Here is a 17,275-nt window from a genome sequence, read left to right on the forward strand (position 1 = left end):
GACTTCTTGTCACACTTTTAGCTTGTTTTCTACCTTGGAAAACTCAGAACAGCAGCGGAGTTTCCCTCTGCCTGAAGAAGCGTATCTGTGCCCAAAAGCTTGCAAAGAACTTTTTTCCAACTATTTAGTTGGTCTCATAAAAGATATCACATCTACCCAAAGAACTTTCCCTGCCTGTGTGCTAGAGCAGTTAAGTCCTGCACACTGACACAAAAGGAAGCTTTTCATTACTAAGAGGAAATTTTCTGTGCAGATCCTGATTTTTCATTATTTGTCACAATGTCTGCGGTAGGCTGAGAAGAACATTTGCAAAGAATGGAGTGGTAGGGTTTTATTATTGCCTTGACTGCCCAAGTTGTGACTTGGCTCATGTAGTAAGTGCAAACAATAGTCTCCTGGCAGCTCTTCAGTAGAGACATCACTGATGACAGAATTTATTAACAGCAGGTTTGCTCACTATTAAATTCAGCCAATGTTCGTTTCCGAAGCTGCTGCCCTGTTTGGCTGCATCATATGAGGATCTTTGGAAAGAAAGAAAAGAAAAGAACATTGTACCCAACCCAGCCAAAGATGGTGAGATAGGGAACACAATAACGAGCTCAGCTTTGGGAAGAAAGCCCTCAAAGATAATTAGCGGATATGTTTCAAACAAACGTTTGTGGGGCGTTGAATTTATTCCACCAGTGAGCTAAAGATTCCTTTCTTTAGAAGAAATTAGGTGAAACCCATGGATGTGTTCCAGTGCAGTTTCCACATCAAGGCATTTAATAGTTTCCTACAGATGGTTGATGTGCGTTGGGCTAATTGCTTAGCAAAACACTGCAGTAACATGTAGACACATTTTTACTTTTCCAAAATATTTTAAAAAGCTTCCTTCCCCTTCTGCTGTTGTATCTAAGGCATATGCCACTGATGACTGGTTTACTGGAGATGATGATGGAAAAGGTTCTGGTAAACCAATTGGACGAAATTTTGCTGTTTTCTTTCTGCCGTAGTCCTCATTGATCAGGATGTGATAAGCAATTAAAAAGGCTCAATTTTTTTTTCCCCCCAAGGATGACGCTTGATATTATCTGAAAATCAGGTTCCTTTGAGAAATCTCAATTGAGTGCCAGAAATGGAAGCAATCAAGAAGCCATTGTATGTGGAAATCGTATCCATGGGCTTTTAAGCTAATGGGAGTTGCACAAATTTAAATCTGAACAATATTAGGGAAAAATAGGCAGATCTTGTAATACAGACCTTACGCATATAATTTGCACTAAAGTTATACTAGATTGTAAGCACTTTTTTCCAGATATTAAGCTCCATTTTTGTAGGTGTAAGTTCACACCCAGACTCTTCATACACAAAAATAGAGATCTTTATAAGGGCTGAGAGGGTTCACAATTTAGCTTTTTAAGCAGACTCATGAGATTGGGCTGGCTTTTGAAAATAATTTTAGTGGTCAAATCAATAGGACTGGTCAAAATAAAGAAAAAAACAAGGACTCTTCTAGGGAAAAAAAATGTTGACTTCTTCCAAGGAAAAACTTTGAAAACAAAAATAAAAATATCAATTGAAATCACAATTTCCATTTCAAATTGGACATTCCAGTATTTGAAAGCTGAAAAAGATTGACATGTGGAAGGTAGATATCCCTCCCCCTCTTCCCATATGCTTCCCAGTGGAGCCGATAGCACAAACAGCACGTAGGGTCCGCTTGCAGTTCTCTTCTATTGGGGGAGAGGAAATGTCTGGGGGCCACCGATATAAATAACACACCTGACAGGCTTGTGGAGCTGTGTAACATGTCCAGACAGTCATGCTTGCATGATCATTTATGAAAAACTTGCAAAAGTACTCCAAGTGCTAGGCTTTAACAAACCTACGATGAATTGGTACAGCTGAAAAAGCGAATAGTCAATGAAAAGGGCATGTATCAGGGCCTTGGTGTCCTGGCTGGTGAGAAATACAATCAATGAGCAATGTGAACAAAGAAAAGGAGAGTGGCCCAGCCTCAAGCCAGAGGGACTATCAAAAAAAAGAAATAAAAATGGAAGCGATACTTTTAGATCTTGTTCTCCACTAAGGATGAGTAGGGAGAAAATCATAGACTCATAGAAATGAAGGGCTGGAAGGGACCTCGAAAGATCATTGAGTCCAACCCTCCTGCTCTGGGCTTGAGAAGGTTCCTCTACTCGAGCCCATCTTCCTATGATTACAGTCCATTCGGTGTCGATGAACTCTCACCAGTGGCTAGACAGCTGAAAAAGTGGGAGGGCATCTGCCAGTACTGGAAATATTGAAGCGTGGTGCTTCGAAATGAATACAGGTCTTGTTAGTAGTAGCTGCATGCTATGAAACCAGACCTCGTGGAGCAGTTGGCAAAGAGAGTCCTGGTCCCTAAGAAAGGCTGACTGACTAAAACAAACAATTATGGTGGTCTCTCTCCCTCCCATCACTGCCATAGAGGATCTATAGCAGGATGCTGCTGAATGGGATCGAACCCTTCGGTGCCCCTCTGCCAAGTGGGTTTTTAAAGCACGAGATCAATAAGGAACACGTCCGCAGAGCGAAGCCGCTACCCAGGAGGCCTTAGGACAAAATGCTGCCTTGAGTTGTGATTTTTGTTGGTGGTTTCTCAGGAGCATTATCTCTGCTGTCTGCTGCTGGCTCTTGGTAATCCTCTGGTACTCTGAGAGTCCAAAACTCGTAGCCAAGGCAACTGGAAAGTCCCAGGAGAATTGCAGCTGTGCTGCTCGATCGGTGACTCAAGCACTAATTAGTTCCCAGCGACCCTGGATGCACAGCAGAGCAATGTCGTGGCTCCCTGTCTGTTTGCTCTCGTTGCAGATTATGTATTCAGTCGAATGGATCATTCATACGGTTTCCCGGCGGACGCCTTTCCCACGTCTTACCAAATCCCTGTCCTTTTGTTCATCCGTGATGCAGTTCTCTTGGACGCTGATCTCGACTCGAGGCAGAGCCACCTCGACGATTGGATACAAGCAGCATGCCGCACGGGCCTGGAAGTGGATACGGCCAAAATAAAAACGCATTGCACTTGGAGAATCCAGAGCAGTCTGGGGCGAAAAAAGGCAAATCTGATGCCTCTCAAATAAAGCAACATTCAGGGTCAAAAAAAGTCCTTGCTTTAGCTGCATTTGGAAAAAAAAAAAAAAAAATAGCCAAGCAGAAGTGTATTGTATTCATCCACATGAAGGCTGCCCAATGCTGCCAGATGCTATTGCACGTGGGTCCCAAACTTGGTTAGTGTCAGTGAAGATGTTGGCTGCTCTCAGTGCTGTTGGATGCAAGTGTGCGTGCTCATCACACTTGAGTACAAATGAAATGAACTCCTGCAGGAGACCACAGCAGAGCCTTCACCGAGCAATGCAAAGAGGAGAGGTGGGTGGGCACCATCTCCAGCCACCAGCCAGGCTGCACTTTTCCCTGCTTTACTCTGGATGTTGCAGACTAGGCGGCAGCGAAGACAGCCCTGTGTAGGGCAGTTCTGGGTGCCCCCGACATCCGGTCGCTTTGCCCTGCTGAGAGAAATGATCGACTTGGCATCCAGCTGTGCCCGACGGTGAAGTACTCCAAGCCTCATCTGTCAAGGTGACAGCACACGGTACTGCTGCTGCTCCTGCTGCTGTCCAGGCACCTTTTATATTCAACCATGCAGCACTTGAGCAACCAAGTCAGGCTCAGTGCTTCTGGGCTGATGGATCTCTTTCCCACCGTCCTTTGAAACGGCAGCATTTCTTTTACTGGGCATTACTTGTATAGGGAAGGGGACTGGTGGTTTGAGCACAAAATTGGAACTCAAAAATTCTGGGTTTTGGTTTGGAAGCCTCCCCACCCCCGAGATGAGACGGTCTTCCTCCCTGGTGATCTTCAAAAAGCATCCGGATGCCCACCATGCTGGGGTCCTCTGACCCCACTGGTCTTTCCTGCCCATGTGTGGAGGGGCTGGACCCGATAATCTGTAAGGTCCCTTCCGGCCCCTAACAACTATGAAACTATTCCCACCAGGGCTGTGGTCTTGCTGTGTGACCTTGGTCACACCACTCGGAGAGGTAGTAACCTGTACCTCCCTCAGAAGATGCTACAAGACAGTGTAATCATAGAAAACAAGGGCAGGAAGGGACCTCAGGAGGTCACATCTAGTCCAACCCCCTGCTCCAAGCAGAACCAGCCCCAACTACATCATCCCAGCCAAGGCTTTGTCTACCTGGGCCTTAAAAACCTCCCAGGATGGAGACTCCACCACTTCTCTAGGTAACGCATTTCAGTGCTTCACCACCCTCCTAGTGAGAGAGTTTTTTTCCCAATATCCAAGCTAAACCTCCCTTGCCGCAACTTGTAATCCTTGACTGAAAGGGGAGGTATTGATCACCAAGTCATTATACCTCAATTGAGTGCATAACCTTTGTTTTCAAGGCACATGGCCATCAATATCAGGAAAGCCCAGATCTGCTGAAATATGGTGTGCCTTTGATTTTTGGGTAAGTAATTCTACTTGTTCCAAAGCTTCATGCTGTGCTTTGTTTGCGGTCTATTAATTCTTCATAGCAAGCATGTCAAGCCCCCCTGCTCCAAGCTTGCTTTTTCCCTACAAGATGAAATAAATGGCAGGAAAAAAGAATAAAAACCTCTATGTTGGGACATTTGGTAGCAAAGGAACACAAAGGATTTAAGAAAGATTCTCAGATGGGAAAAGGTCATGCTGTATTTGACCCAAAAAGCCCACATCAAACACCGCTGAGACAAAATCTCCCTCTTTCTCAAGAAAGGACAGGGATTTTTTCAAATCATGCTTTGTATTCTCGTCTCACTGTATAAACAGTGTGAGAAGAAAGAGAAGTCACGTCCTGCTGTCTCGTGAGGCTGCTGACCAGAGCCAAGCGCTTTGGGAACGCTGCAAGGAGGAGTTTCGGGGGTCTTAGAGCTGTTCACAAACATTAATGAATGAAAACTCGTTTCCCCCTGCGAGGTAGAGACATTTTGTTCCTGTTCTACAGACAGGGCAACTTTGGCACAGGAGGCTTTCAGTGACTTATCTGAATTTACTGTGATTCATGAATTTTGACTCCTGGTTCTTCTATTCTACCGTGCAATGGCCGTGATTCAGGGAAATACGTAAGTACATCGCTATGTCCTATTGACTTCTATGGGATCTAAACATGCACTTGAATGGGAATGCCAGATAACGCAGTACTTTTGAACAAGGAGGCTCTCAGGAATTGGGGCCCATGAGGTACAAAAAGGTGTCGCCTTACCACAAGGATGGAGGAGCTGGGCCCTCGCTTTGTGTTTACCTGTTTTGAGAAGGGAGATGTCTGGAGAGAGAAGGGAGAGCTGAAGCTTGAAAAACTCAGATGTTTTAAAGACTCTCTGTTCAAAGTCTTCCAGTGAGACGTGTTGTTCAACCAGCTGCCATGCTGGGTCTTCAGGCCAGTGGGTCTCAATGAAGTATTTCGGGTCAGTGAGAAAGAAGAAGTCATCGTGTCTGCCAGAGTGGGAAAAGGATACCAAAGAGTGAGGTTGTTACACAGATTGCCAGTTGCTCAACTCATGAGGGGGATAAGGTGAAGTGCCAAGTTTATTGATTTAAGCACTTAATACACACACACACTTCATTCATCCCCTGATTTCTGTTCTAGACTGGTATACATTACCAGTCTTATCGGTGCTTGGATCAATTTAGTGGATCAGCCAAATTGATCATGAGTGGGAGCCGGGCTCCTGCCAGTCCATCTTATCAGACAAACCAATGCTCCAGGATGACATGCAGAATGAGACCCAAAATTGATATGTCTTGCCCTATCTTTTATAGCCTTGCCAATTCCCCCACTCCTCTGGGCTTTTGCTGGGTTATCGCTGTGTTCTTCCTTGAAGGTCGATTGCCATTGCTCTCTCACTGTTCTGGGGCGGATTCTTCTTGTTTTGGTCTTTTATCTGTCTGCATTCTTCAGCCAGTCGCCAGCTGATGTTTTCCTTTTCCACAAACACTCTCTCACCCATATAGCATGCAAAAGAGTAAAAGGTCGAGTACTTATGTCAAGCTACAGAACAATACAAAATGGAGTTTCTTAAGGCAATGCAAAACTCTAGACAACATATAACATTAAAAGCAATAGGCAAAAAGTCTATTTGTATAACAAGGTCACCACACAACAGGAGAGCCTGAAGCCTAATTCAGCACTGATGGGAAAGGGAGCTTCTACGTGGCATAAATGGACGGCCTCAGAGGTAGCACAGTGACATCTATTATCATTTGACTTGTGTGCACAATCAGGCCAAACCCATTTTTTCTCTCCAGATCTGCTAGACCCACAACTTCATGGACATGTTAATAGGGTAACAAACATGTGACATTTCAGTCAAATCTCTCTCTTAGGCACGTCAGCTAATCCTACTCCCACAGAATCATACTGGGTAGAGTTACCAAAGACTCAATCTGTCGTCATTGAAGTTGGCCCAGTCCCTTGGTGTAGATCAAGAGGGGCAGCAGGGCAATTGTATTGCTAAAATGAGACTGCTATTTCCTCTTCCCAGCCTGCTTTTGAGCTCCTCTAATATAGATGCTGAATGCATGGATTTCCTCTTGCTGAAGATCTTAATACCAAGGGACTAAACTAAAAGCCCTTGCACTCGAAAGAAGCCTGTCTAGCTGATCTGGGATGTCTTCCTAGGGCACAACAAACTAAATAATCCTGATTCTTTCAGCTTTTCCTCATCAGTCATGTTTCCAGGCCTTAACTTTTGTTACTTTCTACTAGCCTCTATCTAATCTGTCCACATTTTTCTTCAAGTGCTGGGCCCAAAATTAGGCACAGTACTCCCAATGAGGCCTCACAAGTGCCAAAAGAGTGGAAGAACCACTTTCCTTGGTCTTCAGGTGACTCTTGTTGACGCAACCCAGTAGCCTCTTGCCTTTTTTTTGTTTTGCAACAAGGGCACACTGCTGGCTTATATTCAGCTTCTGGTCCACTGTAACCCCCAGGTCCTTTTCTGAAGTACTGCCGCCAAGCTAATCATTCCTCAATCAATATTTGTCTTGAAAGAGCGACTTGGATTTTCCTTCCTAATTGCCATCTCACTACCAAGTTGGATGTATTTTCTTTTATCTTTCCTCACAAATCAGTCCTTAATAGCCACTTCACCAGTCAGGTTCATGCTTTTTCAGCCCTCTCGGTTTCCTTCATATCCTGAGATGCCTGGAAGAGAGAACGGCTTTCGCAGACACTTAAGACCAGAGCCACCTTGCTTGACCTCTGGCATTACGTGCAGCAGAATATTTCCTAGTGATTCCTGCCTCAACTCTGTCCCTTGAGCTTGTGGTTTAGTATGGCATCCAGTCACAGTTGAAAGTTGTTTCAAAGATTTAACTACCCTCTTGGTTAAAAACGTTCACCTGATTTCTAGTATGGACTTGTCTGACTTTTTAGTCTTTAGCCATTGGGATTGCTTTGGCCTTCGTTTGTTGTGTGAAGGACCCAGTGTGTGAACCAGACCCACAAAAAGCAGCAATCCTTTGCCTGTTCTGAGTGCCCCGTGAGCGGATGCACCCCCACAAGATGTGCTGCTGCTGCTACTTGTCCCCGGGGAGCACCAGTGCATGCATGTTGTGGCACATGGCACGCTGCCCTGGGTGGGGTAGGGGAGGCTGGGGCCAGCATCTGGGCTGCCCCAGCAGCCTTGCCTGGGTCCTGGGGGCTGCAGCCACGGCAATCCTGCAGCAGGGAGCCTGAAGCATGGCTCTGGTTTCAGGTTGTGCACACTGCTGCTACTTTTAGGTGTGGGGTTTTTTGACACCATGATCTTCGAGCATCAAAGCTCCATCCCCCCCACTGCAAATTAGCAGCGTGGGGAACACCTGCATGTGTGGCACGTGTAGTGTGCACACTCGTCTGGGTGTGCCCAATGAGCCTACTCTTCCCCCCGTACACTATCAAACAACAACCCCAAGCCCCTAACGTTTTAAGTTGTTCCAAGTAAGATAATTGCCCATTAGTAATTCCACAATGACTTCATTATGCAGCATTAGAGTAAAAAGAAAGTGACAACTTCATAATATAACTAATGGAGAATTATTAAATTACACAAATAATTTTTGCTAGAGTCATTATTTACTTAGGAATGTGCTGAGAATTTGCAAGTAAATATATCTAGACCTGCATAATGATAAAGTTGCTGTGGAAATGGAGATTAATTGTGTGAGGGGTGACATGTATTTTTAATTAAAACAAGCGGCAGGAAAAAGGTATCATTTGATTATTCCTTAAAAGCCTCTATTTACAAGGCAGATGACTTCTGAATTTGCATTTTCAATTATAAAACACAACGGTGCCATTCTCTGTTCTGATCTTAACGCTTCAGATTTTCATTCCTCAGGTGCCTCTCAGCTTGCAAAGGGACTTTTTAAGACTCCCACTTCTGGGTTGAAGTAAATCTTATTGAAATCAATGTTCAGGCTTTTTTTTTGAGTGCAAGGGCTTTCAATTTAGTCCCTCGGTATTTAGATCCTCAGCAAGAGGAAATCCATGCATTCAGCAACTATATTAGAGGAGCTCAAAGCAGACTGGGAAGAGGAAATAGCAGTCTCCATTAGCAATACAATTGCCCTGCTGCCCCTCTTGATCTACACCGAGGGGCTGAGCCAATTCCAATGCAAGTTGATAGAAACATTGCCGCTGACTTGAACTCTGAAGCAGAGGCGTAACAGGGCAATTGGGCACCCGGGGCAGCAGCAACCCATGGAAGCAGCACTGACCTCCAGCTGCTGCCTTGCTGCTGGAGCAACTGTTATTTTTTTGCCCTCCTCTTCCCCAAGTGACTGGATCTCCTGTCCTGAAGCTGCTAGACTGAAGGACTCTACTATAGTCCTCTTTGCATAGTTAGAGGAAAAAGGGGTACATGCATCAGATAGGCAGCTGCATGGCCAGGGTGAGGCAGGAATAGCTCCTATGGGTCCGATGGCACAGGTTACAATAGCATGCGCCAAGGGTGTGCGGGAAGGTATTTAATCCATAAAGGTTTAGCTGCATTGCTCTAAACTGGGGCTGGCAACCTATGGCCTGCAAAGTGAATGTATCTGGCATGTAAAGCAGGCCTTGTTTATTAAGCTTTGTGCAAGAATGCACCACTTAGGGGTCGATTATCTAAAAAATGGCACCTCTGCCTTGCCTTAGGACCGAGCCGGCATCCCTGGCCTGCTCTTAGTGGAAGCGTGCTGCTGACCCTTGCTCTGGGCGATAGGATCTCAACATGGAGGGCCTAACAACCTCCATGGGCATGAAATCATGTTTTAGGGACTCAGTGGTGACAAATGACAGAACAAGGAGCAATGGCCTCAAGTTGCAGGAAGGGAAGTTGAGGTTGGATATCAAGAAAAAATTCTCAGTAGGAGGGTAGTAAAGCACTGGAACAAGTTACCCAGAGAGGTGGTGGAGTCTCCATCCTTGGAGGTGTTGAAGACCCAGGTAGACAAAGCCTTGGCTGGGATGATGTAGTTGGGGCTGGTCAAGCTTGGAGCAGGGGGTTGGACTAGATGTGACCTCCTGAGGTCCCTTCCAGCCCTCATTTTCTAGGATTCGTAGGGCCAGATTTTATTGCACCTATTATTTGTCCAGGTGGAGTTAGGCTCCTTCTGTAATCTGTCCCACCCTGCTGAACGCTCCCCCCTCCACTCAAAATTGCTCCTGCTTTTTTGGAACATGCCATCTTCTTAGCGTTAAGGCTAAGTCATAAAAGGCAGTGAGGGAAGAGGAGGAGACCTATCCATCTCTTGTGTTAACTGGTTTTCAAGGACTTCCAAGGGGCCTAGTAGAGGAGGGTCTGATACCTGTCATAACGTCTTGATGGCTGGAGGGGAAGACAGTCTTGAATGGGTTTTTTTTTTTTCTCCATGCTGTAAGGTGGGGGTGGTTGCACACAGTCGCTGAGAGCTGCTGGTGTAAGCACACCAGCGCTTGGTGTGTTTCTGTTGGAGATGAGCTGGGGTCTCACCTGGGAATGAACCGTCTCTTCTCCACATCCACGATGCCCGCGCCCCAGCAGGTGTCCAGCAGGTGCCACTGCCCTTCCAGCTGCACAGCGTTCCACATGTGGCTGGATTTCTTCTGCAAGCAGCTCAGGCCTTGTCGGTATCCAGTGCCTCTCCCATAACCTGGCACTCCAACACAGCTCAAACCTACTTCCCTGGAAGAATACGGTTGGTATAACATGTAACCACAGGTTAGGTTGGCCACTGGTCAAATGTGAGCGTCATACACCGCTGGCCACTCAAATGAATTGATGGGCCGTGGTTGCCTAAACTCATTTCCTGGCTATTTTGCAGTCCAACAAAGGGAATTTACACTCAGATGGTTGTCGTTAAGCTCATTGTTCCTGCGTTACTATTTGTTTAGGAGGTTTGTGGTGATTGTAAAGGTTAGTACTGTCCTTAAATTGTTATTCGTTCAGACCGAATGATTCATTTTGGATTAAAAGGATGAAAAATACACGGAAAAGCCAAAGAAAAGGCTGCAAAAGTGAGAGAGAGAGAGAGAGAGAGAGAGAGCATGCATGTGCTTACATATATCCTTTTGGACAGCCTGCGTGGAAACAATCATGGACTGCATTGTTTCTAGCTGGGACAGTCACTCATAGAGATTCAACATGAGGTAAGTTCAAGGGGTTTGTACCTGCACATTTCCTGGCATAAATAGGCATAACCGGAGCAGACACCTCTTCTGGTTTTCAGGACTTGTTCTGGTGTGTGGATCTTCTGAGACAGCCCTAGGAAGCCATCCACATCATACTCTACGGGGAGGAAATGTAACCAACACCATTAGCCAGAGGTCTTGTCTAGTCCTCTCATGAAAGGAAGCTGGCGATCCCTTTGAAAGAGTCCCTCCATGGGGGGAAGTGGCTGTTGCTTTGGTTATTCCAGCAATGGATGGCCACAGGTGCATTATACTGCATATATGCATCAACACTAGGAAGGTAATGCATTAGACTGTCCTGGATTCAAACCCTTAAATTAATAATGGTCACCATAGGGTAACACCTGGGATAACATCTTTTGTACTTTAGCACAGAATTAGCACTGGTACAGTGGTGCTCAGTCACTCTGGCTCTGCAGACCAGATGTGCGGTGCATGGTCAGCACATGAGGTCAATCCACTGCTCTGATGCACTGCACCAGCCTAGCTCCATCCACCATCTGTCTGCGGAGTGACCCCAGATGCTGGATCCAGCCTTGGAAGGACCTGGCACGCTAGATACCACCATAGCCTGACCCCTTGCATTGCACCAACCCCATGCACCCATGCGAGCCACACGGCAAGGTCGCCATCATCCAGCCTGTGGGGTTTCTTATGGGTCCAGAAATTTGGCAGCGGGGGAGCAATGGCAGCCTTAATTCCTGCATCTCTCAACCATGGCAAGTAGCACTGCTAACTCTACCTTGCCACCAATATTTCTGGACTTGTGGAGAGCCCCATGGGTCAAATCCAGCCCAGGGATGGTAAGTTGAGCACCACTGGCCTAGCACACCCCAAGCAGCAGCTCATGGCCACAGGGAATCCAAAGGATAGACTGAGGTTGGCAAGAAGAGCGAGGTATGATGGATGGAGCTCGCAGGGTGTTACTTGCTCACTCCTGTGGCTCATGGGGTAGTGAGCATTGGGGTGTTTTGGCCTTATGTGAGTTGAGGCAAATAATGAAAAGCTACTGTCATTCCAAGTATGTCCCAACCTACATGTTTCCAAACCCATGGGTGTCTGTTCCTAATTTTGGCCAGATTGGAAGTATTGATTGTCATGAGTGATGGTCTCAGGAGCTGCAAGAACCAGTGTGAACAGTGGCTCCGGCTCTGAGGAGGCTGGAGAAGGCATTTCAGTAGCACGGGGCGGATGGTTCAGTCTCCATACGGACCGCTGGTTCCCAAATGTTGGAGCCCACTGAACTACTCCAGCTTCTAAATGCTTTCTACATTGCCCGTGGTTTTTGACTCCACTTCTTGTATTAAGAGGGAGAGAGAGAGTCCAAATCTACAACAGGCCCAGAGAAAGGGTTCCCTGTAGCTGCCCTGGCCCCACTGCAAACCAGATGATGAATTGTTACTCAGCCCCAGTGCCTCCACTCCTGACCCGTGGGAGCAGACATGGGCTTCTCTCTTTTCTGGGAGCAGCTCAGACCCCTCCATGCAGCCAGCAAATCTTACAATGGGAGGGGGCCGAGAAGCATAGCTGTGGTTCCTCCATCTCCTTGCCCTTCTCCTGCCACCTTGTCCACAGCATCGTGGATGTAGCCCTACCGCTCTCTTGCCATGGCTAGAGTTGCAATCTTCTCTGAGCGGAGGCATAAAGGCTGCCAAAGCACAGTCCTACACTATGTATTGTCTATCTCCTCCTCTCTTACACACCCACAAACAAACCCCAAGTGTTTGCAGCACAGAGAAAGCCAAGAAGGCTGCCTATTGCAGCAAAGGGGGATTTGGACATTTATCTGAGCCCCTAGTGCAACTCGGATGGGCCTGGCTACTCCTCATCCTTCTTAGGTTTCTGTTTCCTTGGGTGGTGAGGCCTATGGAAGCCAAGGGCACCATTTCAGGATCAGCAAATGGAAAGCCATTGTGTACATGACTTTTTCCAAAGAGGGTCCTCATGGAAGACCAAACCATGGTGCTCATCCATCTCAATCCATACATGAATTGTCCAGCCTCATTTCCCCTTTCACAACGAGGACTGGTTTATGGAGAAACCGATTAACACCTGCAGGTCCATTCCCTCCCTTTCACGTTCGGTTATTCAGTATAAACCTCCCTCTGCTTCTCAACGGGCTTTCATGAAGCTGTCACCAATGTGGTTTGCTGTAGCCTTGTCTCACTGACCGTGGTGGCCCTGAAATAAGGAAATGATTGACCCCAAAGAACTGAGGAGGGTCTGGAATATACGTTTTGGCTCCCATCACCAGAGTAACTGAGACCCTCATGATCTTTAATGTGCTCCTGGCTTATATCAGTGAAGAAGGGCAATTCTTTTATTCCCCATGTCACAAAAGGGAAATTGCAGCCCAGAGAGAGAGGTTTGAATCCACCTGTTGGGTAGCTAAATGTATTTAGGTGTCTACGCACCATCCTATTGCACCCTGTTCAACTCCTTTAACCCATGAATGCATCTACTTTTGTAACGCAACATCATCTGACCCCTCAAATTGATCACAGAGGGGAAAAGGATCCCGCCAGTTTTTGCATTAACTGTTCATCAGGGACTTGAACAAGGTGTAAGAACATCACACTTGGGTACCTAAGTCCATGTATACACCTAGTAGTTGGGACAGAATCGGGACCTAAGTAAGCAAATGTCATACACGAGGACTGCTGTTGAGCATGGACCCAAGCCCAGGTCTCCCATGTCTTCCACGAGTGTTTTAACCCCCAAATCTCCCCCTTCTTCCTCAGCTGAACTTCAAATCAAACCATGGGCCAAATTGAAATGGAAAATGTACTTACCAATGTTGTGACACAACCACATCCAGATCGCTCTCACCATCTCCAGTTTGCTCTGGGCCTCCTCTGTAATGAGCCGAACGATGGTCTGGACCGATGACAAACCCTGCCTTGACTTTATCTGGGGTAGACCAGATTTTATGTGGTTACCTCAAGTGTGTGTGTCACCAAACCCACAATGCATTAGGGGCTGTGGAATGACTGATTTTTCCCAGTTTGGTGGCCTACTCGAAAAATTTAATGGAAAATTCATTTTAGGTTGAATCAAAACTGAAATTTTTCAGTATATTTTTTCAAACAATAACAACAACAATAACAATATCTATAACTATAATAAAACTACTGCAATAATAATAACAGTAACAGCAACAATGATAAGAGTAAGTGTTTTTCTGGTTGAATAAAATGTTTCGTCTTTAGCATTTCTTATAAAACAAAGGACTAGATTCACAAATCAGAAAAAGATGCTGGGATGGCGTCCCCTCCCTCCCCCCACCTCTCTCGTTATAGCCAGGTACTTAACGCTGACACTGAAATCGGTTCAAGTCCCCTCTCTGGTTCAGTCCTGAGGGGGGTTACATCCAAGGGCGATCACTTGGCGAGAGGGTATTACAGGCTGGGTCAAGCACTTCTCTTGAGTTTTTTCCACTCTGTAGAGCTACTAAAGTATTCACTGGGTCAGAGAGTGGGAGAGCCACTCTTCAGGCTGCGTGTCAGGACATTTGCCTCAGGGCTGGGACATCTCAAATCCAGCCACCTCTTCTATTAATGCTTAGGTATTATAATAAAAATAGAGCAGACATAACCTGGGGTTGGAGACTGTAGGCCAGAACCCAGCTCCAAACTGGGCAGAAAGTGTGGTACCTGGGCTTCCAACTGAGTGTCCTGAACAGGGTGACAGGTCAGAAGCGCCATCACCTCTTTAGTTTTGTGACTAGCATCTAAGTCCAAACATGTTTTGGGTTTTTTTAAAATTTGCCTGGTATCAAATTTATGTTCAAGTCAATGTCAGTCGCCATATTTACTGCACAGGATGGGCATACGCATGTAGATGCATGCCCTTACTGCACAGTAATTTCAGTTACCGAGCAGTAAATGTGCACGTGTAGACGCACCCACTGCTTCCCAAGTGTCTTAAGACCTGTTTCAGCTTTAACTATGACATTTAAGAGATTCCCAGTAGGTGTCTGGTCAAAAGAAGGGAACCAGCAGCTCAGTTGATATATGGGAAGAGGGAGGGGGGATGTTCTTGATCCCATGGCAGACCTGGGGCTCTGTGGCTGAGATCATGCCCAGTGGGGATTCGTGCCGACAGAATGCACTCACTGGCCCCATGCATGGCCATGGTGGGAGTCCTTTGCCTTCCTGTTGCTGGTATCTGCGAGCCGTAGGGCAAGTGAAGAGGTAGACACCAGCTTTCACTGATGTCGGTACTTTGCAAATGCGGTGATTTGTTTTCATAGATCCCAGCTCCCAGGAATGCATTTTATGTTGGGGTTTTTCTGGGTTTTTTTTTTTGCTACTCTTCATCTTCCCATCCTCTCCAATTCCTTCTTGAACATATTAAATAGTCTCCACAGTCCTAATGTGAAGCTTGCAGGGCAATAAAATTAATTGCATCCAAATCCCAAGAGATGTTAGCCGCAGGCTAGGTGTGAATTACAGATTTCTACAAAACAGGAGGAGCAATTATTTCAGTGCTGAATAAATAATTAAGCTTTTGCCCTCTTTCTACATAATGTTTGGTATAGAGTTAATGAAAGCTCATTAATTAAAATGTTGGACCTTTGGCTGGTTATGATTCGCCTGGGGGCAACCTGATGCTGGATGATGTTGGTAACATGAAGAAATAATAATTTGTTTTGTGCCCGTTCCTGCCTGGGTCACTCGAACAGTCAGAGTTTGTATCATCACAGCCAACTTTTACCTATTGTAAAGTCTGGTTCTCTGGGCCTGTGGGATGAGTCATAGGCAAGCGGGCTGGCATGGCCCTCAGGAGCTCATCTAGTCTAAGCCCCTGCTCAAGGCAGGAACAGCCCTGCGTTCGCCATCGCAGTTAAGTGTTTGTCTAACCTGCACTTAGAGATTTCCAGTCATGGAGACTCCACAACCTTTCTAGTTAATCTGTCCAGTGTTTTAGCTATGCTCAGAGTTAGAAAGTTCTCCTTAAAGTCCAACCTACATTCCCCTTGTTGCAAGTGAAGATAGTTACTCCTTGTCCTGTCCCTTGCAGGCCGAGAGAACAATCTGTCGCTAGCCTCTGCACAACCTCCTTTCAAATATTTGAAGACTGTCATCAAATCCCCTCCCAATCTTCTCTTCCCCAGACCTAATAATCCAATTTTTCCCAATCTTTCCTCACAAATCACATTTCCCAGGTCTCAAATTATTTTTGTGTCTTTCTGTTGGACTCCTTTCCAGTTTGACAATGTCTTCCTTGAAATGTGGTGCCCAAAAACCAGAAAAGCCAATTTAAATTGTGTTGGTCATTTGTTTGTTTGCTGGCTGGCCTGGAAGGAAGATATCATAGAGTATCTCACGGCTGAGAAGAGGCAAGATTCAGCTATGGGAGTGTAAAGAAATCATTTATTGAGGCCACCAAAGCCATAGACGCTCTGTGGGGTCTCTATGCCTCTGTGTTTTTAATTTTTCTGAATAGGAAAAACACTGGCTCTCCACCTCCCCAAATGACTAAATATAGCCATCACATAAAGTCTCTGTGGCTAGGAACAGCTGCCATATTTATCCCTGGATAAGTTGTTCCTGTTTTTGACCTGGAACAAACATATCCTGGGATTGGTGTGTGCATGCATCGCCCTTCTGATTGGGGTTGAGTGAGCAGCTGACTGCACGACCGCTTTTGTGCCGTTGATTCAAGGATGCGGTCCTGTCATAACTGTTCAGATGTACTTTGCAATGTCCTTGGATAAACTATTAGCACTTCTTACCAGTAATTTTTTTTTTTTTTTTTTTTAGGATTTATCCCAGGACAATGGACATGGGCATCTGTACGACTGCACGTTGTCCCAGGAGAAACTGGTTGATCTTGGGATAAGCGTGACATCTGTTTTCAGCTTTTGTATCCTAGCTTGGTTTAAGCAGTTATGGGTGAACTGGGAAACACAGGAAGTCTGAGTACAAGTGTTTTAGCTGTCTTTGGCTCAGAGCCAAGGTTTTCAGCTGTGACTAATATTTATCAATGCCCAACTCGAGACCTTTTTAAAAGGGCCTTATTTTCAAAGGAGGGGTACTCGTTGCTTTCTGGAAAATAAGTAAGCCCTTTAAGATGTCTCAGGTGGGACATGCAAAACCACAAACCATCTTGGGAAAGCTTGATTCTGCAGCTGTCTCTTATTTTTCCAGGGGTGAAAACTCCGTTCACATCAAACCAGTAGCTTTCTACTGCGATTTTTGTGCCTATAGGTACAAGGTGAAAAGGATGCTTATTTTTCATCAAAGCATGAGAAACCTGAAATGTGCGTGCCTCACTGAGAGTTTCTGGGAAGGCTGTACCTTCAGTACCTACCTGCTCGCTTGCACGTAAAACATGGGCATCTATGTGGCTGAAAACCTTTGGGTCTGGATAGAGGTCTTTCCTTGTCTTTTTCTGGGCTGTTTCTGTTGCATCAGACTGCACCTGCTTCTCTCCCTTTACGCCATCCAGCACTGCTTCAGAAACCGATAACTGAGAGTGACTCTTAATCTGCCCATGAGTTTTCTCCGGTGCTTTTTGGAATACTGCTGTCCTTGGGGTTGCCTTACTGCTGTCATCAGCTTTGTTTGCCCAAAAGA

At 45.9% G+C, this 17,275-nt stretch overlaps 1 protein-coding gene across 1 annotated transcript in view; it reads right to left on the reverse strand.

The window, feature by feature from the left end:
- Positions 1-5,481, reverse strand: part of LOC109303723 (kyphoscoliosis peptidase-like) — a 15,101-nt gene extending 9,620 nt beyond the window's left edge. The window contains exon 1 of the mRNA XM_019525911.1: positions 5,304-5,481. The gene's annotated coding sequence lies outside the window, so the exon portion shown is untranslated. The remainder of the gene's footprint in view (positions 1-5,303) is intronic.
- Between the last annotated feature and the right edge of the window lie 11,794 nt (positions 5,482-17,275).

Source organism: Gavialis gangeticus, unplaced genomic scaffold, assembly GCF_001723915.1.
Source record: "Gavialis gangeticus isolate Ggan-Ray unplaced genomic scaffold, GavGan_comp1, whole genome shotgun sequence".
In the NCBI taxonomy this organism is placed as follows: domain Eukaryota; kingdom Metazoa; phylum Chordata; order Crocodylia; family Gavialidae; genus Gavialis; species Gavialis gangeticus.